The following is a 26701-nucleotide window of genomic DNA, read 5'->3' on the forward strand; positions in this document are numbered from 1 at the left end:
GTTGTTGAAAAAGGGTGTTTGCTGTGACCAGTATGTTCTCTTGACAAAACTGTATTAGCCTTTACCCTTCTTTATTTTGTACTGCAATGCTAAACTTGCCTGTTATTCCAGGTATCTCTTGACTTTCTACTTTTGTATTCTAATCCCATATGATGAAAAGGATACCTTTTGGGGTGTTAGTTCTAGAAAGTGCTATAGGTCTACATAGAACAAGTCAACTTCAGCTTCTTCAGCATTAGTGGTTGGGGCATACACTTGGATTACTGTGATGTTGAATGGTTTGCTTGGAAATGAACAGACCATTTTGTGTTTTTGAGATTGCACCCAAGAGAGTCCCTTGAACTGCAAGGAGGTCCAACCAGTCTGTCCTAAAGAAGATCAGTCCTGGGTGTTCATTGGAAGGACGGATGCTAAAGCTGAAACTCCAATACTTTGGCCACTTCATGCAAAGAGCTGACTCATTGGAAAAGACCCTGATGCTGGGAGGGATTGGGGGCAGGAGGAGAAGGGGAAGACAGAGGATGGATGGCTGGATGGCATCACCGACTCAATGGACATGAGTTTGAGTGAACTCTGGGAGTTGGTGATGGACAGGGAGGCCTGGCATGCTGCAATTCATGGGGTCGCAAAGAGTCGGACATGACTGAGTAACTGAACTGAACTGAACTGAACTGCGTTCTGGACTCTTTTGTTGACATGAGGGCTACTCCATTTCTTCTAAGGGATTCTTGCCCACAGTAATAGACATAATGATCATCTGAATTAAATCCATACATTCTCATGCATTTTAGTTCACTCATTCATAAAATGTCGATGCTCACTCTTGTCATCTCCTGCTTGACCATGTCCAATTTACCTTGATTCATGAACCTAACATTCCAGGTTCCTATGCAATATTGTTCTTTACAGCATTGGACTTTACTTTCACTACCAGACATAGTTGCAACTGAGTGTCATTTTCATTTTGGTCCAGTCACTTCATTCTTTCTGGAGTTATTATTGTATCATAATTGTCCTCTGCTTTTCCCCAGTAGAAAATTGGACATTTTCTGACCTGGGAGAGCTCATCTGCCAGTGTCATATCGTTTTGCCTTTTCATACTGTTCATGGAGTTCTCACAGCAGAATACTGGAGTGATTTGCCATTTGCTGCCCCAGCAGACCACATTTTGTCAGAACTTTTCACTATGACCCATCCATCTTGGGTGGTTATACATGGCATGGGTCACAGCTTTATTGAGTTATGCAAGCCCCTTTGGCACAACAAGGCTGTGATCCATGAAGCAGAAAGAAGGTAAATTGGTTGTCAGAGAAGCCCTTACAAATAGCTGAGGAAAGAAGAGACATGAAAGGCAAGGGAGAAAGGGAAAGATATACACAACTGAATGCAGAGTTTCAGAGAATAGCAAGGAGAAATAAGAAGGCCTTCTTAAAGGAACAATACAAAAATAGAGAAAAACGATAGAATCGGAAAGACTAGAGATCTCTTCAAGAAAATTGGGGGGAAAAAGGAAAAAAAAAGAAAATTGGCAATATTTTTCCAATGCAAGGGAATATTACAAGCAAAGATGGGCATGATAAAGGACAGAAACAGTAAGGACCTAACAGAAGCAGAAGAGATTAAGAGGTAGCAAGAATACACAGAAGAACTATACAAAAAAGGTCTTAATGACCCAGATAACCACAATGCTATGGTCACTCACCTAAAGCCAGACATCCTGGAGTGTGAAGTCAAGTGAGCCTTAGGAAGCATTACTGCAAACAAACTTAGTAGAAGTGATGGAATTCCAGCTGAGCTATTTCAAATTCTAAAAGATGATGTTGTTAAAGTGCTGCACTCAACATGTCCCCAATTTAGAAAACTCAGTAATGGCCCCAGGACTGGAAAATGCCATTTTTAATTCCAATGCCAAAGAAGGCCAATGCCAAAGAAAGTTTATAATTGTACTACAGTACAGTTATACTCACTTCACATGCTAATAAGGTTATACTCAAAATTATTCAAGCTAGGTAGGCTTCAGCAGTATGAACCAAGAACATCAAGATTACAAATTGGGTTTAGAAAAGGCAGAGGAGTTGGGAATCAAATTAACAACATCTGTTGGATCATAGAGAAAGCAAGGGAACTCCAGAAAAACATCTACTTTTGCTTTGACTAAAGACTTTGACTGTGTAGATCACAACAAACTGTGGGAAATTCTTAAAGAGATGGGAATAGCAGACAACCTTAGCTTTCTCCCAAGAAACCATTTGTATTCAGGTCAAGAAGCAACAGTTAGAACCATACATGGAACAATGGGCTGACTCCAGATTGGAAAAGGAGTGCAACAAGGCTGTGTATTGTCACCCTGCTTAACTTATATGCAGAATACCATGTGAAATGCCAGGCTGGATGAATCACAAGTTGGAATCAAGATTGCTGGGAGAAATATCAACAACCTCAGATATGCAGATGATACCACTCTAATGGCAGAAAGTGTAGGGGAACTGAAGAGCCTCTTGATGAGGGTATAAAGGGAGAGTGAAAAGCTGGCTTAAAACTCAAAATTCAAAAAACAAAGATAATGGCATCCAATCCTATCACTTCATGGCAAATAGAAGGGGAAAAAGTGGAAGCAGTGACAGGTTTTATTTTTTTGGGCTCCAAAATAACTGCAGATAGTGACTGCAGTCATGAAATTAAAAGACACTTGCTCCTTGGAAAAAGAGCTATGACAAACCTAAACAGTATTAAAAAGCAAAGACATCACTTTGATGACAAAGGTCTGTGTAGTCAAAGCTATGATTTTTCCAGTAGTCATGTATGGATGTGAGAGTTGGACCATAAAGAAGGCTAAGTGCTGATGAATTGATGCTTTCAAATTGTGGTGCTGGAGAAGATTCTTGAGTGTCCTTTGGGCAGCAAGGAGATCAAACCAGTCAATCCTAAAGGAAATCAACCCTGAATATTCTTTGGAAGGACTGTTGCCGAAGTTGAAACTCCAATACTTTGGTCACCTGATGTGATGGGCCAGCTCATCGGAAAAGACCCTGCTGCTGGGAGGGATTGAAGGCAAACGGAGAAGAGGGCAGCAGAGGATGAGATGGTTAGGTAGCATCACAAATTCAATGAACATGAATTTGAGGAAACTCTGTTAGATAGTGAAGAACAGGGGAGCCTGGCGTGCTGCAGTCCATGGGGTCACAAAGACTTGGACATGACTTAGCAACTAAAAACAACAACAAATCAAATGTAAGGTATAAAATCCCTAACTTTTAATTTTTTAAAGTTTCTTTGAGTAAGCACACCATTAATTTTTGTAAATGTTTCATAGACAAAGAGAAAAATGTGAATCTCTACTATAGGGATACTCATTTTCTCCATGTCTTTGTTAATTTTTTCAACTATACTGTCATCCTATTTCAGAAGCGTATAATTAAAGTCTTTAACTATAATCATATTTTTATCACATTTTCCTTGTCTTTTAATACTTGAATTTATACATTTTGTTTCTATCGTTCATGGTATAATCATGCAATTCCCTAAATTATGCTTTTAATTGTTAAATAATCTCCCTCTTTATATGATTTGATATATTGGGATTTGGGGGAGCTGCTCAATAAATAGTATCCCTCTTCTTCACCTAAGCACAGAAGTGAAGAAGAAGTGAAGTTGCTCAGTTGTGTCTGACTCTTTGCGACCCCATGGACTGTAGCTTACCAGGCTCCTCTGTCCATGGGATTTTCCAGGCAAGAATACTGGAGTGGGTCGCCATTTTCTTCTCCAGGGGAACTTCCTGACCCAGGGATCGAACCCGGGTCTCCCACACTGTAGGCAGACGCTTTACTATCTGAGCCACAAGGGAAGCTTCACCTAAGCATACCTAAGCATAACAAAGTAACAAATAAAAATTAATGGATGGTATATGCAAAACACCTTCCTCATTTGAGGGCTCAGTACAAAATGAAAATATGAATCTCTTTGTTTAATTCTAATTTGAATTTCAAGACAGGGATAGCAGAGCATAAGCCAAGCCTAGGTACCTTTAAGCACAGAAACCTTCTAACTGTGCAACTGTTCAGGAAGCAAGCCATGTATATGCAGTCAGCCTTGGGTATATGGAAGTCTAAGTACCAATGTGGTCACAGTGAAGCCAGTGTAGGAGAACGTGTAAAATGAGCCTGGTAACTCAGACTTACTTATTCTACTGGTGACCAGTATCATATTTTCCTATCAATAGTCCAATTCTGTCAATGTTCAAAAAGTTGATAACTTACAAATCTGGTAGTATGTAAAACTATGTTAAGTGATGGCATATCACAGATAATTATGTATCATAAAAGAAAATTCTGAGTAATGACATTTAGTCTCCTCTCACCTATTTTTTGCATATTCTACTTTCTCTTAACTTTTGCAAAAAGATTTGCTGCTGAGTCATGGAAGCTAGATGTCCTAGGAGATAATCTTGCCTTCCTTCTCCACACACTATGAATAGCACAGGCATTGGCCATGTGCACTGAGCTCACAGCAAGCGAGAGCTGGGCTTCAACCCTGTAGTAAAGAGGCCACCCCCAGCAATGAGAAGGAGCTTGTCCTTCACAGCAATTGCATTCTTGGCTTTTCTTCTGAGAAGATACAAATGAAGGACACAATTAGTGTCAACAATGGTGGGGTGTGTTTATTTTTCATGGTGTGGACACCCAACTTCTGGGACTAGTTCTGAGGTCAGTGCACAAGCGGCCACCCAATGGTTTCTTTCTTTTTGGTCTTTGTTGTCCTGGAGAAGTTAGGACTAAAAAAGTAAGGGTCATGAATTGCTGGAAATATGGCATGTTACAAAGGGATTTAAATGTAGTTATGTGATATACCAATTGTGCACATGAATTCCAAGTTCTTATATTGAACCAACTACTAGTAGCAGTTATGCTGTGAATAGGTTCAGACACAGCTTTGAGATTTGCAGTGTCTTCTGAGACATTCTAATATTATTGAGTTGTATGCTGTAGTAAGTCAGGAGAAAAGAAGAGAGGAATGAGTTCTGTCAGTGATTTTTAGCCAGTGGATAGGAAGACAATTTTGGAGAAGGAAATGGCAACCCTCTCCAGGATCCTTGCCTGGAAAATCCCGTGGACAGAGGAACCTGGTGGGTGCAGTCCATGGGGTCGCAAAGAATCAGACATGATTGGGAGACTAACACTTCACTTCAGGAAGATATTTACATGTCTTGAGAGCCAATGAATTACAAGCTTCAGTTAAATGTGAGCTGCTGAATGAGGATTACAAACTAGCTTTACTTAAAAATTGGGAATAAAATAATTCAAATCCGAGAGAATAAGTATGTACTCAACTTTTCCTTTATGTTCAGAGTCATTGATACAGCAACTATAAAAACAGGTCACTGTGTGCTCTCACTGTCTTAAACAAGGATCTAGAGGCTCCCTGATTGATACCACTGGTACTTAAAAACAGACTACAAATCAGCATGCTGAGAAAGAAGCCTAACAATATATGAACTCTTCAAGAAGACTTTAAAGCCTTCACCTTGAAGAATGTGCTTCCTGAATTTTTGTATTTTCAAAATAGATTACCTCTTTTCTTTATACATGAAATACAGTTTGGCTTTGTAGGAAATCTTTGGGTCATATTTTCTTTCTTTAAGAATTTTATAGATTTTTGCTACATTACCTTTTGATGTGCAATTTTGTTGTCAAGAAGTCTGAGAGCATTCTGACATTTTTTTCCCCTTGTAAGTTAACTTGGGAACTTACAATCTGATTTGCCTGGATACCCAAAGGATTCTCTATTTTTGAAGTCCAATGCCAACAAAGGTTCGTCTAGTCAAGGCTATGGTTTTTCCTGTGGTCATGTATGGATGTGAGAGTTGGACTGTGAAGAAGGCTGAGCACCGAAGAATTGATGCTTTTGAACTGTGGTGATGGAGAAGACTCTTGAGAGTCCCTTGGACTGCAAGGAGATCCAACCAGTCCATTCTGAAGGAGATCAGCCCTGGGATTTCTTTGGAAGGAATGATGCTAAAGCTGAAACTCCAGTACTTTGGCCACCTCATGCGAAGAGTTGACTCATTGGAAAAGACTCTGATGCTGGGAGGGATTGGGGGCAGGAGGAGAAGAGGATGACAGAGGATGAGATGGCTGGATGGCATCACTGACTCGATGGACGTGAGTCTGAGTGAACTCCGGGAGTTGGTGATGGACAGGGAGGCCTGGTGTGCTGTGATTCATGGGGTCGCAAAGAGTTGGATACGACTGAGCGACTGAACTGAACTGAAACTTAATATTCTTCAGGGTTGACCGTTTTTTATCAACTTGATAAAGTTCATGGGAGGTGGCTGCTGTGTTTTCATACACCCTCATCTTCTTAAAATTAAACTTTTATTTTATATGATTGGTTTACAGTGTTGTGTTAGTTTCAGGTGTACAGCAAAGTGATTCAAAGTTATACATATATCCATTCTTTTTCAGATTCTTTTCCCATATAAGTTATTATAGAATATTGAGTAGAGCTCCCCGTGCTATACTGTAGATCCGTGTTGATTATTTATTTTATGTGTAGTAGTGTGTATATGTTAGGAGAATGCAATGGCACCCCACTCCAGTACTCTTGCCTGGAAAATCCCATGGATGGAGGAGCCTGGTAGGCTGCAGTCCATGGGGTCGCTAAGGGTCGGACACGACTGAGCGACTTCACTTTCACTTTTCAGTTTCATGCATTGGAGAAGGAAATGGCAACCCACTCCAGTGTTCTTTCCTGGAGAATCCCAGGGACAGGGGATCCTGGTGGGCTGCCATCTATGGGGTCGCACAGAGTCGGACACGACTGAAGTGACTTAGCAGCAGCAGCAGCCGTGTGTATATGTTAATCCCAAACAGCTAATTTAACCCTCCCCCCTCACCTTTCCCCTTTGATAACCATAAGTTTGTCAGTTCTCTCACTTTCTGCACCCCAACCACACTGACTTCCTTTCTCTTTCTTAAGCCCCCAAAGCCCTGACTGCCTTGGGGCCTTTGGACAGCCACTCTTTCTGTCTGGAATACTGTTCTTCACATCTTCACCAGCCAACTTCCACAAACATCTCAGATCTCAGTTCCTTATGCCTGACTTTGCCAGCCAGTTAAATCCTCCATTGTTGGTCTCAAAGTACCAGGCATTTCTCCTTCACAGAAATGATCACAATTGAATTGTTTATTTTGCAGTTATTTTATTACCTCTGCCTTTCCTATTAGGCTCTGAGGTCACTGAGCAGTGAGAACAAATCTGTACCTGCATTTTATCCACAGTGACTCAGGCACGTAGTGAGCCATCCAATACATTATTAAGTGCCTTAGAAGTCTTCTGAAGTGAGTCTTCCCTCCAGTAATAATGGTTGGCACTCTTTGAGCACGTACCCTATGCCAGGCACTATTAGAAGCATTTCTGACATGTGTTAGCCTATTTAACTCTCCCAACAACCCCGTGAGGTAGGCACTGCTGTTATCATCTCTGGTTTTCAGATTGGAAAATAGGCATAAGTCTCACACAGCGTCAAAACGCTCAGAGCCTGTGTGTCCACAGCCAGCCTGCATGCCTGGGGAGTCTGTTCCAGGTAAGCTGCTGCTGTACTCACTGAAGAAAAGCAGTGCTGACTTGATTCATGACAAACTAGATTCAATTCATATTGAATATTAATTATAAGATAATGGAAAGCTTGCATACATACATTAAATTCTCATTGAATGATGCACATTCTCCATTCATTTTTCTATAATATATCCATTCATTTATCTAATGAGTGTGTATTGAGCACTTATCATGTGCCAGAATATGTGCTAGAAATTAAGAAATATAAAGGGGAATGAGAGAGTCTTTGCTCTTGAGATGCTCCCGGTCTGGTGGGATTAGTAGAGACATAAATCATTCAGGATAATTTTATAGGAACAATGATGAAGATGTTTACAGAGTGCTAGGAGCAAGGAGGGAAGACCAAAACTCAGCGTTCCCTAGCAAGGGGTATGAATGGTCAGGAAAACAACTGGTCACCTCTTGGAGACTGTATATAAAAATGACTAGGGTAAGGTGTGTGATCAGTCCTGTCTGACTCTTTGCAACCCTATGGGCTGACTGTAGCCCACCTGGCTCCTCCGTCCATGGGATTTTCCAGGCAAGAATACTGGAGTGGATTGCCATTTCCTTCTCCAAGGGACCTTCCTGATCCAGGGATCGAACTGCATCTTGTGTCTTCTGCATTGGCCTGCGGATTCTTTACCACTGAGCCACCAGGGAAGCCCTGTGTGAAGTAGGCCCCTGTTAAGGACTCCTAATACCCTTTACTGCCTGTTTTTTTCATAGCCCTAGTATATTTGCAGGGCTGCCAAAACAAAATACTTTAAACTGCGTGTCTTAAACAACATAAAAATTTTCTTTCACCATGCTAGAGGCTGAAAGCCCAAGATCAAGATGTCCAGGGGTTGGTTCCTTCTGAGGAAAATGAAGAAGAATCTGTTCCATGCCTTTCTGCTAGATTTGTATGGTTTGCTGGCAAACTTAAACTCTGCAAAGAATCAAAAACATCATTCAACTCCCTTCAAACCTGTCTTGCTTCAGTGGTTACATTGTATTAAGCATAAATTTATTCATTCTCATTATAGTATTTCCATAACAATTGCTCTTCAGTGATAAATATGAATATGTTTATATCTAAATACATATAATTCTGCTTTATGGACTCCCTCCCAGAAATATAGGCATTCTTGTCTAATTTCAAACACCTGGTTATTGTACCCCAGAAAACACAACAGCAGCAACAGTTTTTAAATAGACAAAACCTACTGTACTCTGTAGGGCTTCCCAAGTGGCTCAGTGGTAAAGAATCTGCCTGCCAAATGCAGGATACACAGGAGATGTGGGTTTGATCCCTGGGTCAGGAAAGATCCCCCTGGAGAAGGAAATTACAACCCACTCCAGTATCCATGCATAGAAATTTCCATGGGCAGAGGAGCCTGGCAGGCTACAGTACATGGAGGTGCAAAGAGTCAGAGACAACTTAGCACATATGCACAACAAAGCACAACTGTGCTTTGTATCCAAAGCATCACTTACCCTCTGGAGGAAAATAGCCAAACCTTCCTGGTCTTTGGGAATAGTCTACACAGTGTTTCTTTCCTGCTGCCTATGTCCTTCTTTAGTTAATCAACGCCCTTATTCTCGAATTTACTTTCTTGGATTTTGCAGATATAAGTGTGTCAAAGAATCTTTTCTGTATACCCTCTCTTTCTCTGCATCTCATTTCTTCCTCTTTTCAACCCATCCATAAACCCAAAACCCACCAAAATATGGCTGATCTGTTTCAACACACTGCTATATAATATCTGTAAACAGCATGAAGGAGGTTGCCCAAGCATGTGGATTCTTAGCTCTGCAAAGCATGAGTAGCATAAGGAGCACTGAGCTCTTCACCATTCACTATCCATGGTCCTATGGGGCCTGGACTCTCCACCTCACTGGGGCAGGCTCATGCCTACAGTCCCCACTGGCGGAGCCTTGGCGCTAGGATCCAAGCTTCCAGGTCTCAGATCCTAGGCCTGAGCAGTCAGCCTGTGCGGTGGTCTCTGGTGGTCCACATGCCACATTATGACTTTGAGCAGCCCGATATTCTTGTGCTTCAGTTGCCTCTCCTGGTCAACAGGCCCTGCTCAGGTGCATCAACTCCTGCACTTGGAGCTTCTTAAAATGTCAGGCTTATTAAGGTGCAACTTACATATAATAACATACAGTTGGATAAGTTTTGACAAATGCATACAGTCCTGGAACCATCACAATTGATTAATAGATATGATATTTTCATCACCATGAAGTTTTATCAAGCCCCTTTGCACTCAATACCCTTTCCCATCCCCAGGCATATAGTAAGAAATGAATAGTTGATGAACAAATTTTAGTTACCTGGTACACACAGTGAGTTCTAACATCCAATAACTGGAACTCAGTCCAAGTATCACAACAAAGAAACCCATCATTTAATCCAGGAAACACAAAATATATTGGGGGAAAAAAAGAGAACAACAAAAAAGGAAGCAAAATTCTCTGAGGAAACTTCAGTATATAATACATGATCAGATTAAGAGAAATCCATAAGGAGAGGAAAAAAATCAAAGATTTTTGGAATATCATTATATTCTCAAAAGAAAAACAATATAAAACATTTGAAGTAAATCTGACTCAAATGCCACATAAACCTGAGTGGGAAGGAGGTCACGGGACAAGCTTTAACACATCTCCACCGCACACGCAAACTGTCAGTCTGCCAGCCAACGGCACCCTCATCGACTGGGAAGCTTTTTAAAGATACACATTCCAAGCCCTTGCCTGTGTATTTTTATTTAGGGAGTCTTGTATGAGGCTCAGGGCTCAGTATTTTTAAAAGCTTTCTCAGTCCATGATTCTACCAGCTATGGAAACTTCTTCCTAACACCTTCACCCCTCACCACCTCAGTGCACACTTTATTTTTTTTTCTTACAGAAGAAAATAAAGCTTGGTGTATGTCTTGAACTTGGAGATGCATGGCTGAAGACAGAAAGTACCTTCCATTTTCTTAGTTGTCACGACCTTTTGTGACTAAGAGAAACGGATAATTGCCAAGCTCAGAAACACCTGGAAATAAAAGAGGTGGTTATTATAAAAATAAGCACCTGCAGACAGTATTTATTTTATTGAAAAAATAATGGTTTAGAGGAAAAATCCAAGCTATAATAAAATTAATTACTGTTCTACAAACCATCCTATAGGAGGGTTTTCTATGAAAGGGGGATTCATTGTCACCGTTCAGCTGTGTGCATGGCAGGGAGCGAACAGCTGTGGCTGCTCATAGAACCTGCATTATGTGATAACCTGGAGGGGTCCAAAAAGGTTAACCCACTCAGGACTTCCTCAAAAGGTTACTAGGTGGTCCACAAAGTAAATATTTATCATGGAATTTTTAAAACTGCTATTTTCTCCATCCTTTTTTGGTGTTTCACAAGAAATATTATCAAACTAAAGACCCTGAATGGTCCTGCTATCAACAGCCCGTTAATTTTGTGCATTCTACTGGTTCCCAAATTTATTTGACACAGTTTATTTTTTATATAAGATACAATCTTGGAAATGGTGCTTCAGACATTATCATGGCAAATTTTGTAATTCCAATAAGATTAAGAAAAAGTAAATTGGTGATCATCTATGAACAAAGATGAGCAAAGCCTTAGGATACTTTGGAATAATAACATTTGATTGTTAACATTGATAATAACACAGTTTCTGGATCAAGATAGAGTATGTAAGCATATTAGTAACATAAGTGACAATTTAAAGGAAATATTTTAGAAATTTAAGACAATCTACTAGTTTAAAATATTTTAACAATATTTGTCTCCTTAAAGTTATCAGGATAATTTAAAATATTGTTAGCTACTCATTGAAGTAATTCCTAGTGTAACTGAAAGTGGAGTCTGACTGCTGGCCTCTCAAAAGCTGATAAAGAAGCAAAGTTTGTGGAAAGGAAAGTTTATCTTATTTTGGATGCCGGCAATTGGGAGGGGGTGCTGTACGCCACACTCCTGTTCAAGGCTGATTCTCCCTACTGACAATCTGTGGGCAAAGCTATAGGCTGAGGGAGGGAGCTACATGCAGAAATGGCAGTCAGCTCTGACTAAGCATCTTGAAATTGATCATCGTCTGATCAGTATCACCTTGATTGTTTTACAGTCCTATAGTCAGTTCAGTTCAGTTCAGTCGCTCAGTCGTGTCCGACTCTTTGCGACCCCATGAATCGCAGCACACCAGGCCTCCCTGTCCATCACCAACTCCCGGAGTTCACTCAGACTCACGTCCATCGAGTCAGTGATGCCATCCAGCCATCTCATCCTCTGTCGTCCCCTTCTCCTCCTGCCCCCAATCCCTCCCAGCATCAGAGTCTTTTCCAATGAATCAACTCTTCGCATGAGGTGGCCAAAGTACTGGAGTTTCAGCTTTAGCATTATTCCTTCCAAAGAAATCCCAGGGCTGATCTCCTTCACAATGGACTGGTTGGATCTCCTTGCAGTCCAAGGGACTCTCAAGAGTCTTCTCCAACACCACAGTTCAAAAGCATCAATTCTTCAGCACTCAGCCTTCTTCACAGTCCAACTCTCACATCCATACATGACCACAGGAAAAACCATAGCCTTGACTAGACGGACCTTTGTTGACAAAGTAATGTCTCTGCTTTTGAATATGCTATCTAGGTTGGTCATAACTTTCCTTCCAAGGAGTAAGCGTCTTTTAATTTCATGGCTGCAGTTTGTTCCCATTTCCTTAAGGCCAGTTCTTGGAATTGTGGCAGCTTTTGTCATGGCTACAGTCAGGTCACCATGTAGTTAACTTTTTCCACCTGATAGAGATTTCAGTATCTATAAGACAGCTCACAGGATATGGCTCAGAATATTATCTGTAGCCCTTGAGAAGGAACTAAAGGTCCTTGACTCTGCTTAATGACTAAACCATTATTATGTGTTCTCCTTTGACTGTTTTTGTATTTGTTTCTAATTTGTCTTTTTTTCTGTATTTTCTCACTTCTCTGACTAAAACTATTCTTTGACTAAAGTTTTTCCACAGATAAAAGGCAGGTGGAAGGCATGGAGGGCATGAAGGCCCACTCTGTTTCACTAGTGGCCTTTTCTCGCTAATGCTAGTAGCATTGCTATTGCTAAGTCGCTTCAGTCCTGTCCGACTCTGTGCGACCCCAGAGACCCCAGCCCACCAGGCTTCCCCGTCCCTGGGATTCTCCAGGCAAGAACACCGGAGTGGGTTGCCATTTCCTTCTCCAATGCATGAAAGTGAAAAGTGAAAGTGAAGTCGCTCAGTCATGTCCGACTCTCAGCGACCCCATGGACTGCAGCCTACCAGGCTCCTCTGTCCATGGGATTCTCCAGGCAGGAGTACTGGAGTGGGGTGCCATTGCCCATATGTGCACTTGAAAGCCTGAAGTTCATGTTGTTCAACATCCAGTTTACCTTTCCGGATGCATCTCCCACTGTTTGTGTCTTGCTGTAGCTTGCTACACAATACACCACAGCACTCTTAAATATATAATGAAGTTTTAAAAATTCGACATGACTGTTCACATTGTCATCTTGGCCTGGAATGTCCTCATCACTCATCTCTCAAATCTCCCCCCAATACATCTTTCCTTCTGATCTCCTTTGTAAACCACTATTGGCCCTTGTCACATCATATTGAGCTTTAATCTGTCTCTTCCACTAAATTGTCAATTCCAAAAGGATAAGAACTAAGTCATGTTTACTTGGATAACATATAGGATTTTAGTGAGTTTTCTACTGTATTTAAATTTAGAATACTCTATAACATAGTTCATGGCTGCAGTCACCATCTGTAGTGATTTTGGAGCCCAGAAAAATAAAGTCTGACACTGTTTCCACTGTTTCCCCATCTATTTCCCATGAAGTGGTGGGACCAGATGCCATGATCTTCGTTTTCTGAATGTTGAGCTTGAAGCCAACTTTTTCACTCTCCACTTTCACTTTCATCAAGAGGCTTTTGAGTTCCTCTTCACTTTCTGCCATAAGGGTGGTGTCATCTGCATATCTGAGGTTATTGATATTTCTCCCGGCAATCTTGATTCCAGCTTGTGTTTCTCCCAGTCCAGCGTTTCTCATGATGTACTCTGCATATAAGTTAAAAGTTATGACCAACCTAGATAGCATATTCAAAAGCAGAGACATTACTTTGCCAACAAAGGTCCATCTAGTCAAGGCTATGGTTTTTCCTGTGGTCATGTATGGATGTGAGAGTTGGACTGTGAAGAAGGCTGAGTGCTGAAGAATTGATGCTTTTGAACTGTGGTGTTGGAGAAGACTCTTGAGAGTCCCTTGGACTGCAAGGAGATCCAACCAGTCCATTGTGAAGGAGATCAGCCCTGGGATTTCTTTGGAAGGAATGATGCTAAAGCTGAAACTCCAGTACTTTGGCCACCTCATGCGAAGAGTTGACTCATTGGAAAAGACTCAGATGCTGGGAGGGATTGTGGGCAGGAGGAGAAGGGGACGACAGAGGATGAGATGGCTGGATGGCATCACTGACTCGATGGACGTGAGTCTGGGTGAACTCCGGGAGTTGGTGATGGACAGGGAGGCCTGGCATGCTGCAATTCATGGGGTCGCAAAGAGTTGGACATGACTGAGCGACTCATCTGATCTGATCTGATAACATAGTTCTTTCCCTGATTGAAACACATCCTCCAGTGGTCTGAATTAATGATATTTGGTGTGTTGTGTGCTCAGTCGTGTCTGACTCTTTGCAATGCTATAGACTATAGCCTGCCAGGCTCCTCTGTTCATGGGATTTTTCAGGCAAGAATGCTGGAGTGGGTTCCCATTTCCTCCTCCAGTGGATCTTCCCAACCTAGGGATCAAACCTACATCTTCTGCATCTCCTGCATTGGCAGGAGGGTTCTTTACCACTGAGCCACCTGGGAAGCCCCCTGATAAAATTTGCTAGAAGATATCAAACAGGTCTAAACCTCACAGTGTTTCTTCATCTAATGTTTCAAACCATTTGGAGATCTAATTGATCACAGTTGGTCAAAACCTAGTCATGAAACATTGAGGAGGCTTCTTTAGATACAAGTCAGTATTGTTATCCTCACTTAAAGGAGGGGAAACTTAGGTACAGAGATGTTAAGCAGTTTATCCAGTGTTACACAACTTACGAGTGGCAGAACCAGAATTCATCTTCTAGATTCATCTTGATGGACAAAACAGAATCAGTGAATGCCATGGGTGTGGGTTTTCTAGAACTAGTCTACCTGTGTTCATAGCCCAATTCTAATAGCTTTGTGACCTTGGGTAAGAAATTAACTTTGGTGACCTCATCTATAAAAATACCTTGTAGCAGTTTTAATCAGAGTGAGTTCTTTGCTGTGCCAGTCTGACTGCCTTAGGTTTTACCTGCTAGGGTGAGTTTCCTTGTCTAGTCTTCCAGGGCTATTTATTTTCTTTTTTAAAATTTTATTTATTTTTAGCTGCTCTGGGTCTTTGTTGCTGCAAGTGAGCTTTCTCTAGTTGCAGTGAGCAGGGGCTACTCTTTGTTGCTGTGCAAGGACTTCTCACTGTGGTGGCTTCTCTTGTTGCGGAGCACAGGCTCTAGAGCTCTGGCTCATTGCTGTGATGCACGGGCTTAGTTGCTCTGCAGCATGTGGAATCTTCCTGGATCAGGGATCAAAGCCATGTACCCTGCATTGGCACGCAGATTCTTAACTGGAACTCGAGGGAAGTCCCAAGGGTCATTTCTGAGAATTGAGAAGGATTTTTGGTGGGAGGATCATACCACCCTAACAGTCCATGACCTATTGGCTCTTGAGATTGTTTGAGGGTTGAAAAAGCCCAGTGTCCTATGAGCAAGGCATGTGGTTTTTTTGCAACACAGTTCCCTTGAAACTTGGAGAAGGCAATGGCAACCCACTCCAGTATTCTTGACTGGAGAATTTCATGGACAGAGAAGTCAGGTGGGCTGCAGTCCATGGGGTTGCAGAGTCAGACACGACTGAGTGACTTTCACACTTCGCTTAAAAATGTAGTCAGCTGATCATTTATATTGTTTTCAAAACTTGTATCAATGACAGAAGGGTTTTCTATCACACTATGAATCTCAGGTTGAAACTGGGCCCCATACTCTTGACTTCTTTACAATGTAAGTGAAAATTCTGTCCTTTCTCCTCGTTTTGACGTTTACAGGATCAGCCTCAGGTTCTGTGATAGGCCAGGCAGTGGTGGTGAAGTGGGGCAGATCTTTCCTGGATCTGGCCTCTCCTGGGCTGTATTCCCACCCATATACTGGTCAGTGAGAAGCACTGAGTCTTTGGACTGACCAGGGTTTTGCAGCAGAGGGTTTTTATTTATTTATTTTTTGAAAGATGATCAGTGCTTCCTAACTCTTTTGCTGTCTCCCAGATAGCTCCATTTCAAATACCCCACATCCCTCATTTTCTTCAACAATGCACTTATTTTTTGTAGGTCTCAGGGAATTTGGCAGTTGCCATTCAGCTAGGCTTTGGTCATCACGAATTTCCTTAGCTAGCCTCAGGTGGAAAATGGCTTTTCTTCATAAGACTACGCACTTAACTGGTGTCCCTTATCTGCTTTTCCAATAGGCCTACCTGAAGGGAGCTCCTGTCTCTGTAGCCCTTGCTAAAGGCAATATTGCCTACAGCTTCTAAATATACAGGCATCCCGCCAAGTTGCCAACAAGTCTCAATGCTTCAGCATCAGTGGGCATGAAGTCTGAGTTTCTAGAGGCAGCAGAATGGTCTAGCTGCCTGCTTTGCCATAGCATGATACCTGTGGTTCCCCATTGTCCTGCATGAAGGACAATGGAATCCTCAATTCTTCTCATCTGAATTCATCAAGCTCCACATGTCAGGGTCTGTCTTTTGCAGCACCCCATTTCTTTTATATCAATTTCTAATTAGTACTTTTTCCATACAAGGAAGTGAATCCTTGTAGCTAGCCTAAGAAAATAAGAAATTTATTAGAAGGATATTAGGATAATGGATAAAACACAGACAGAAATGCAGCCAGGCTTTAGGAACAGACTGAAATAAGGAACTCAAAATTGTTAAAATTCTCTCCATCTCTCTTTTCTATCCATCTCTGCAGGTCAGCTTCACCAGTCTTTTTCTCTGCATCCCAGCTCTCTGTTTCCTGATCTACATTTCAAAGGAGGAAAAAAAACATGTAGCCAGTTATGGCTTTGAATTTTTTAAGTTTTAGGTCTAATCATCTTTTACTCTTTCACCTGTTGATGAAGAATTTACTGCTGCTGATACAGAGACAGAGAAGATGAGTTCAATAAACCAATCAGCTGTGATGAAAGAGTCACAGTGCAGGGTCACAGTGCAGGAATGGGACAGTAATCGTGTGACTGCAGAGAGGGATGTACAGGATGATTCTTAGAAAAAAGATGCTGAGTAGACAAAGTAATATGTACCCTGTTGTTAATTGTTTTAGTAATGTTGTAGGCAGAGGAATCTTAGATGGATTCACCCACCCTCCGTTTAAGTGGTCCATTCAATAGTGGTATAACTTGTTATAAAGTATTTAGAATAGTGGTAGCAGGCAGACATGGCAATTCACAAATTCTTATCTAATGAATTGAAAAATTAACGAACAGAGGTCTCTATCAATTCAGTAGGAGAAGGTTTTCCATGTTTGCCACAAATTTGTGATCTGACAGTTTGGTTATTACTCAGTCATTCTTTAAGACTTTGCTTTTTCTCTATCTAAATGAAGGGGTACCTCCCTGTGATACAGATCTCCTCACCCAAGTGTAGTCAAAAGAGATGAATAGGATAAACCAGCTATATTAAAATGTCCCCTGAATCCCTGCAGAAAATCAGGCCAACCTGCGGTAACACTGTTGAAACAAGGTACATCCTTGTCATCTGGTCAGTCAGTTCCTTTAAGTCAGAGTGTTGTGCTCTCTTGTTCTTTTATGTTTCCATGGTAACTTATAGTTAGTCCCTGAATCTGACCAAAGCATCTTTTTCCCATCTGCCACAGCATACTTTTACCAGGAATTATCATTTTTACTTCATAAAAGTAAATACATACGGTGCATGGCATTTTTTGAAGAGAGGGCTGAAAATAATAATAATGTGCTTGTACTTGCTATTCTTAACCACCTCTCCCAAAAAAAAACCACTCAGTACAAACAACTGCTAGACCAACTCCGTCTGGGAAGAGCAGATTTAGAAAGAAGGGAGACATTATAGACAGTACCACATATGAGAAAGAAAATATAACGTCTCAGCCCGATACACTGTGGGATGCTGCAGGATGTTGACTCACTTTGCAACAATAGTCCTTCATGAATGTAGAAAGGAAACTAAATAGTCTTTTATGCAATGAGTTCAGTTCAAACAAATCTCTCCTAACCCTGCATTGCTACAGGACTAGATGTCGCCAATGTTAATATCTGTATTGGACACTCTGTGTAATTATTTTTCCAAAGGTCAGACCAAACAATTTCTCAATTAGAGAAAACTCTCTGTACACATAGTCCTCTTCTGTGCAAGCAATAGGAATAGTTGGACAAATGAAAAAAAGCAAGAAATATTGATGACATTTTAAGAATAAACACGTAGTTCCTCCCTAAAAAAGAAGATATTTGCAAACAGCACAACCTGCTCAACCGGCAGACCAATAGGCTAGATTCAAACATCCCATCCATCTCTCCTGAGGGAACTTTGAGTTTTCCTGAAGAAAATTTCCAGTTATAAATAAATGTTCCAAACATCTCTATAATTACTTGTTGCTTTTAAAGTATTATCTGGCTGAAAATTCATTTTACCTAAAGCATATTTTACAACTAACCAGTAGTAACAAATTTGGTCCAAGAAAAGTATGTTTTTATTTTAGGTAGGAAAAGTTATATAAACATGTCTCCCCTTCTACAATGTGGGGTCATTTTCCTAAGTTCATTCTCTCACCAGAGCAATCAGAGGCTGACACATAGGAACAGAGATCAGGAAATGACCTCTACATCATTCACTTCAACATAAAATCTGAAATGAAAGGACCCTTTCCACTCAAAGAAAAGTGCTTTTCACAAAGAAACTTGTTTGAGGGAACTAATGCCCTACTCTTTTCTGTCTTTCAGCTCCTGATTTTTGGCCTCTGGAGGATGCACATAGTTCCAATGAGGGAATCCTTGGAGAAGGGAGAAGAGGCACTTTTTATTTATTTATGGTCTTTGAACAGCCTGGATGCTTCTACAGTCATTTGCTCAGGAGTTCAAAGTGTGAATCATGGGTTTTCCTGGACTTTCTGGTCCTGTACAAACTGCCAGTTCTGATGATAATGGCTTCAAGAAAACATTCTTTCCCACTGATATATTGCCTGGAAAATCCCATGGACAGAGGATCCTGGTAGGCTACAGTCCATGGGGTCACAAAGAGTCGGACACGACTGAGCGATCTTCACCAGAAAAAGGAGTATGTGAAGTGATTGAATATCTTTTGAAGAAAAAAATAGATAAATGGCTTTTTAAGATAACATAGTCAGAATGGCTAACATCAAAAAAGGACACAAATAACAAATGTTATTTTGCATGGGTACAGAGAAAAGGAGACCCTAGTACACTGTTGGTAGGAATGTAAATTGGTCTAGCCACTGCGGAAAACAGTATGGAAGTTTCTCAAAAAACTAAAAATAGAACTACCATATGACCCAGCAGTATTACTCCTGGATATATATATTTTAGAAAGAAGCAAAAGCACTAATTCAAAAAGATACACATACAATGCTCATAGCAGCATTATTGCCAATATATGGAAGCAACCTAAGTATCTATCAACAGATGAATAGATAAAGACAGTGTGGTACATACATACAGAATGAAATACCATTCAGCCATAAAAATGAATGAAATGCTGTCATTTGCAGCAACATTAATTGACTTGGAGGATATTATGCTATGTAAATCAGATAAAGAAAGACAAATATTGTATGATATCACTTGTATGTGGAATGACCAGTTTGTTATAGAATACAACAAACTAGTGACTATAACAAAAAAGAAGCAGACTCACAGATATAGAAAATAAACTAGTGGTTACCAATGGGAAGAGGGACAACATAGGCATATGGAGTGGGAGGTACCAATTATTGGGTGTAAGGCTCAATATGTACAATTGTACATATGTACAATATGTACAATACTTATTGTACAATATGTCCTTGGGAATATAGCCAATGTTTTGTAATAACTGTAAATGTAAAGTAATCTTTCAAAATTGTATAAAAATAAATTAAAAAATAAGAATATTTCCCAGGTTCTTGTTCTAAACAAAATTTTAAAATTTATGATAGAAACAAATGAGGTTGATATAATAAATATTTGTCACATTTTTATATGCAGTTAGTCTAGAGCTTCTCTTCTTATAATAATAAATATTTTTGAAGATGAAATTAACACTGCTAGGGCTTCCCAGGTGGTGCAGTGGTAAAGAATCCATCTGCCAATGCAGGAGCCGCAAGAAACACGGGTTTGATTCCTGGGTCCAGAACATCTTCTGGAGTAGGAAGTGGCAACCCACTCCAGTATTCTTGCCTGGAAAATTCCACGGGCAGAGGAGACTTGTGGGCCACAATCCATGGGATCGCAAAGAGTTGGACATAACTGAGCAACTGAGCACACAGACAGTATTTTCTTTAGATCAGTACTGATTCAGAGGCAAAGGACTTTTTCCCCATAAATATCATGACCTCTAATTGGAAGGTAAACTTCTCAATTAAAAAAATTCTATTTCAAATAAACATGAAAGTTTATTTGTAGGAAAATATATAATAGAACTATTATTATAATTTGCTTTTTTTCAATCATCTATTTATTAAATACTCTACTTATTAAATACTCTTTTGTGTCCAGGTTTGTGCTAAGTTCTAAAGAAATGTGAAAGACACATAAAATCATGACTTAAACCTTAATGCACTTTCTGTGTACTTGGGGAGAGGGATGCAAAACACAGTTCTTATATATCATTTAAAAAACATATGATCCTTCTTTTACCTACCCAGTGACATCATTACATCCTCCCACAGTATTTAGGGGCCCCTACCATGTGCCTGATCCTCACAGCTTTGTGTGATATACTCTAATGTCCAGACAAACCATGGCTATTTGTTACTTTGTGACAGTCCCTTACCTAGCTCTGAGCTCAGTGCCCGTGTTCAGACAGCACCTATCAGTAAGAACCCACTTTCTTTCAACACCTCCTGTCTTCTACCTCAGTTCAATGGAATCATTGTCTCCTCCTTACTCCCTTCTAGGTAGAAGTAATTCTTCCCTTGCCTGAATCCTTTTAGCTCTATTTCTCATTGTGTTTTTCTTATTCAACACAGTAGTCTAGATATTAGTGTATATTTCTTATTCACCCCACTAAAATTATCCTAAGGCATTTCAAATAGTTGTTTATCTAAATACCTCTATATCCATTGCCTAACTCAGTGTCTGGTTGATAACATATACTCAAACATATAGTAGTTGAGTAGATGAATGACTGAATAAATGAGTACTGGAAACAACGGGAATAATTAAGGACAATAATTGTGTAGCAATGGATGCAGAGTACTAGAAAGGTAAAGGAAATTGGAAGGAGAGAGTAAAATAGCGTAAATGTGGACTGGACTACTCTAAGAAAACCAAATGTAAAATTTAAACCTGATTTGGGCCTTTAAGGATGATCATGGTCAAACAGTAGAACCAAAGTAGCTAAGAATAATTGGGCCGAGGAGTCTGGCTAGAGGAGGAGAACAAAGCAATCAAAAGGTAGGTTGTCAGAGGAAAGTTTCAGGCCTTACTTCATGTAAGGCTGAGCAAAAACATACAAGCCACAAGATAAAACCTGATTATCTGGAATCCCAGAAATTAAGCTCTGCTTCTAGGACACAGGCTGTTTGCAGAGAAAGAACACATTCAATTGAGAAGGGCTGGGTTTGATTTTGTTTTCACTATCTATTGTTTCTGTTGGGCATGGGATACTCCAACCCTCCATTTTCTCATCCATAAAATGGGAATTTTAATTCCCACCCAACTGGGTTTTGTGCAGATTAAGTAAAAGATGACATGTGGAAAGTGCTGGGAACACAGGAGATCAGTAAATGGCAAGTCTTATTAATTGGCTCTGGTCTCCAATTTGAATACTTGTTAGGATTGTCTCTAAGTCCATTTGTGGCCTAAAGCATCTCTGAGACTTGAAGCGTGTTCCTTGTTGGTCTATAAAAAATCTTTTTGGAGTTGAGGTGGAGACTCTAATAGAGGTAATAATGATTATGATGACAAAAGAACTTTTAGCAGCTGATATTTATTGAGTGCCTGTTATAGACTAGTAACCATACTAAGAGTCTCATAAGAATTATTGCATTTTATTCCAACAAAACATATATGGCAAACAAAATAACTGGTACTGGTATTTGGGCTTTTTCACAGGAATTTTCTTGGAAGAAAATGTGTCCGGATCTCAGGAATCCCCATCAATGGGAATAGAGCAGAAGCCAGAAGAGGTAGTCCAGGGGCAATGAAAAGGCACACCAATTCAGAGGCTTACCCTCACAATGGAATCCAGGATATAGTAGTTAAAAGGTGTGGTAATCTCATATCTGATTCAAGCAGGCCTCTGTCCCAGGGACTCCAATCCTGCAAGCATCCAGGGTACAGGGAAAGCCAGGCAGACAGGGGGTGGCACTGTGATTCTTAATGGGACCGTTGTGGTAGCAGGACAATACAAGAAGCAAGATACGGCCTCCTTGGGAAAGGAATTTGGCAAGAATTAGGTGGGCTAAAAGGATCCCATCTCATGAATTAAGGCAAAATGGCAAACTTTTTGTCTCTTGTACAATTTCTGAGCAAGCAAATGGTTATCTAAAGCTTTCTGTTTGAGACCAAATTTAGGCTAAGCGATAAAGAATATAAATAAAGAATATCATGATCTATTGGTGATGTCTGCCATGAGTACTAGGGGGAGAAGTGACATCAGACCAATTTTGATTCTTGGGTTTAGTAGAAGAATTAAGACAGACTTGAAGAAAAAGGAAGAAGGTCTATATAAAAAGGAAGTGTTATAAAGGGATAACTTTTAGGAGATGCTAGGAAAGAGACATCTGGGGCAAATCCATCTAGTTCTGAACTGAATAGAGGGAATATGCCTAGGTCAATTAAATTCTCTCTTTTCCCCAATCTGTTGCCTTCTTAAGAATTAAGTAGTGTTCTAATTGCCCCAGCTGTCCATGTATGCAAAGTAAAGGCTTGGAGTTAGGTATCCCATGTTTCCAATTTGCTATTTATAAAGATCCATGAACTTCTCAGGAAGGAATTCAATATGCATTCTCAGGAGATATGCTAAGTCGCTTCAGTTGTGTCCGACTCTTTGCGACCTCATGGACTGTATGTAGCCTGCCAGGCTCCTGTGTCCATGGAATTCTCCAGGCAAGAATACTGGAAGGGATTGTCATTTCCTTCACCAGGGGATCTTCCTGACCCAGGGGTCGAACCCTTTTCTCATGTCTCCTGCATTGGCAGGCGGGCTCTTTACCACTAGCACCACCTGGGAGGTAATGATATTAAAAAAACAAATACATATATATATATGTATATATATACATATACACACATATAAATACATATACATACATATGTATATATATGTGTGTGTATATATATATGCTGCTAAGTCACTTCAGTCGTGTCTGACTCTGTGCGACCCCACAGACGGCAGCCCACCAGGCTCCCCCGTCGCTGGGATTCTCCAGGCAAGAACGCTGGAGTGGGTTGCCATTTCCTACTCCAATGCATGAAAGTGAAAAGTGAAAAGTGAAAGTGAAGTTGCTCAGTCGTGTCCGACCCTCAGCGACCCCATGAACTGCAGCCTTCCAGGCTCCTCCGTCCATGGGATTTTCCAGGCAAGAGTACTGGAGTGGGGTGCCATTGCCTTCTCCTATATATATATACACACATGTGTATATATATAGAGAGAGAGAGATAAAAGGAAGGTAAACATAAAGGAAAGTAGTAAACTTTTTTTATTATTTTCATAACAAAATTTGGTTGTGCTTTTGTTTGAAATACATCAAAGTAATGATTGTATTTTGCTAAGAGGCCTTTTTCAAGAACTATATTTTTAAAATTTAAATATAGTGGCATCTATTTATTTAAATAAGAAAGAACACAAATGCCAGGAAAAAGAAGAAAACATCTCAAAAGTCTTTCAATATATACTATAGCAAATTCTTCTTTTTTTTTTTTCAAAGTGAGGAACAGAGAGATGGCTATTTGAACTATTTTTTTCTCCTTGAAACCACATGCCTGTGGCATTACTCAAATTAAATCCTGCAGTCATTGAAAGTGGAAAGAGAAAATGACTATATTAAAACCAAACAGAAAATGAATCTGGATCTTTTTATTATATTTTTCTAGGTCTGTAACTTCCCAACCTGTTCTGTTTGTGAAAATAGACAAATATAACTCTCCACAAGAAGAAACAGCTGTCAGTCTCTCAAGCCTTGTTTCTTAAAGCAGACTTGTTTTGAGGGACTAAGAGTAAGGTGACTATATGTAGAAATGCCTATTTGAAAGCTCTGGTTCTATTTGTGTGGTAACCTCCCAAGTTATGTCTTACTCAATGGGAAAAAAAGAAAGCCATGTATGAAACAGGTTTTTCAACATTCTTTTTTAGAAAAGAAAAAGTCATGTCTGAAAACAAGGCCGTATACTTAGAATGATTGCATAGTTTTTCTAATTGTGTCTTTTGATTTAACAACTTTTGAACAATTTTTTAAAATAACTGCTATATTATTTCAGAGAAGACAATGGCACCCCACTCCAGTACTCTTGCCTGGAAAATCCCATGGATGGAGGAGCCTGGTAGGCTGCAGTCCATGGGGTCGCTAAGAGTCGGACACGACTGAGCGACTTCACTTTCACTTTTCACTTTTCACTTTTATGCATTGGAGAAGGAAATGGCAACCCACTCCAGTGTTCTTGCCTGGAGAATCCCAGGGATGGGGGAGCCTGGTGGGCTGCCATCTATGGGGTCGCACAGAGTCGGACACGACTGAAGCGACTTAGCAGCAGCTATATTATTTGACTTAACAATTCTATCAACATGAACAGGGCAACAAGCATGATGTATTGTCTACAAAGTGAACTTATGGATAGACGGTAACAAATAAAAATGTAAAAACAAATAGTTATTTTCATCTTTTGTGCATGCAAATACATATATACATAGAGTACATTTTTTCCCTTTCATTCATTTACTCACTCATGAAGGAAGCATTTTTTTTAGTGGGTTGGATTTTGTCCTCTCTCCCAAAAGATAAACCCACCCAAAATGTGTTGACTATAGCCTTATTTGGAAAAAAGGTCTTTGCGATAAACTAGGAATCTTGAGATGAAATCATCCCAGATTACCTGCTGCTGCTGCGGAACCTAAATCCAATGACAAGAGATACACAAAGGAAAGAGACAGAAATGAGAAGGCCACTGAGGCAGAGACTGGAGTTATGCAGATGTAAGCCAAGGAACTCAAAGAGCTACCAGAAGCTCAAAAAAACAAGCAAAGATTTTCCCCTAGAGCCTTCGGAGAGAGTCCTTGATTTCAGACCCCTGGCCTCCAGAACTGCTAGAAAATAAATTTCTGTTGTACCTGAGCTTGTGCTAATTTTTTGGCAGCCCTAGAAATCTAACACAGTATCCCTGAACACATTTCATGTGCCATGTATCTTGTTAGGCAAGTACACATCTGTGAGTAAGATATCTTATCATCTTGCCCTGGAGGGAATCACAATCTGGTTCATGAAACAGACGTTTAACAATGTATATTCTAAGTGAAGTTTAGACCAAAGGATGGTGGGGGGGTCTCAGTTCCTGACAGCTTCCATTGTCCATGAGTGCACTGTAGAGACGCAGGTACCTCAAGATGCCAGAGATGCAAGGGGTAGCTTCCTAGAGGAAACAGCATTTTAGCTAATCTTGAAGAGGTGGGTAGAAATTTTCATGATGAAAGGTTGGAAAGCAGACTGTATTGGAGATAGAAAACTGAAGGAAAGGAAAGTCTGAAAGACACAAAAATGTGTCAACGAGTAATAGAGACATTTCAACCTTGTCATGAGCCGTCTCAGATGATGCCAATGAGCATAATCCAAAGGGTTGTAGATCCATAAGGACTCTAGAGCTCTGGCAACTTTGAAGAATGGCGTTCCCATGCAAACAGGGAATTTATATGAAATAAAAATAAACTTCTGTCTTGTAGATCATCGTTTTTCATATCCTGATCAAATTAGATGAACGTGTGTGTATTAGTCACTCAGTCATGTCTGACTCTTTGTGACCTCATGGACTGTAGCCCACCAGGCTCCTCTGTCTATGCAATTCTCCAGGTAAGAATACTAGAGTGGGTATCCATTCCCTTCTCCAGGGGTTCCTCCTGATCCAGGGATCCAACCCAGGTCTCCTGTACTGAAGGCAGATTCTTTACCATCTGAGCCACCAGGGAAGCCCAAGATGAACTTACATTCTTACTATCATCAATCTGGAAGAGGAACTGGATTGGGGGGTATTGCTGGTGGGAGAAAGGGTTAATTGGTTATTAAGTAGTGAGAGTATAGTTAAAAGTAGTATGAGAGAGAGAAAGAGAGCTAGATTGAAGACAAAGTCCACAGGACATGGTAATCAATTATAGACAGAGGGCAAAAAAGAGGAAGAAATATGTTATTTTAGTTGCAAAATGAGGCATTGGGGTTAATGGTAATAAAGATAGAGAATAATTGGAGTAAGGTCATCCCCTTCATGGATCACAGCCTTGTCGTGGCTAAGGGGCTTGTATGACTCAGTGAAGCTATGAGGTGTGCTGGCAGGGCCACCCAAGATGGACAGGTCATAGTAAAGAGTTCTGACAAAACGTGGTCCACTGGAGGAGGAAATGGCAAACCACTCCAGTATTCTTACTGTGGGAACCCCATAATTGGGTCACAAAGAGTTGGACATGACTTAGAGACTAAACAACAACAAAGCCTTAGGAAGAAGAGGCATAAAATAATAAGACAAAACAAGCCATTGGGCGCAGCAATGAAGAAAGCCTATTTTTTTCTGGTTTCCTTGTCTATCATTGACAACTGGTTCAGTATTCAGTGGGTG

The sequence above is a fragment of the Bubalus kerabau genome, chromosome 7 (assembly GCF_029407905.1).
Source record: "Bubalus kerabau isolate K-KA32 ecotype Philippines breed swamp buffalo chromosome 7, PCC_UOA_SB_1v2, whole genome shotgun sequence".
Lineage (NCBI taxonomy): Eukaryota > Metazoa > Chordata > Mammalia > Artiodactyla > Bovidae > Bubalus > Bubalus kerabau.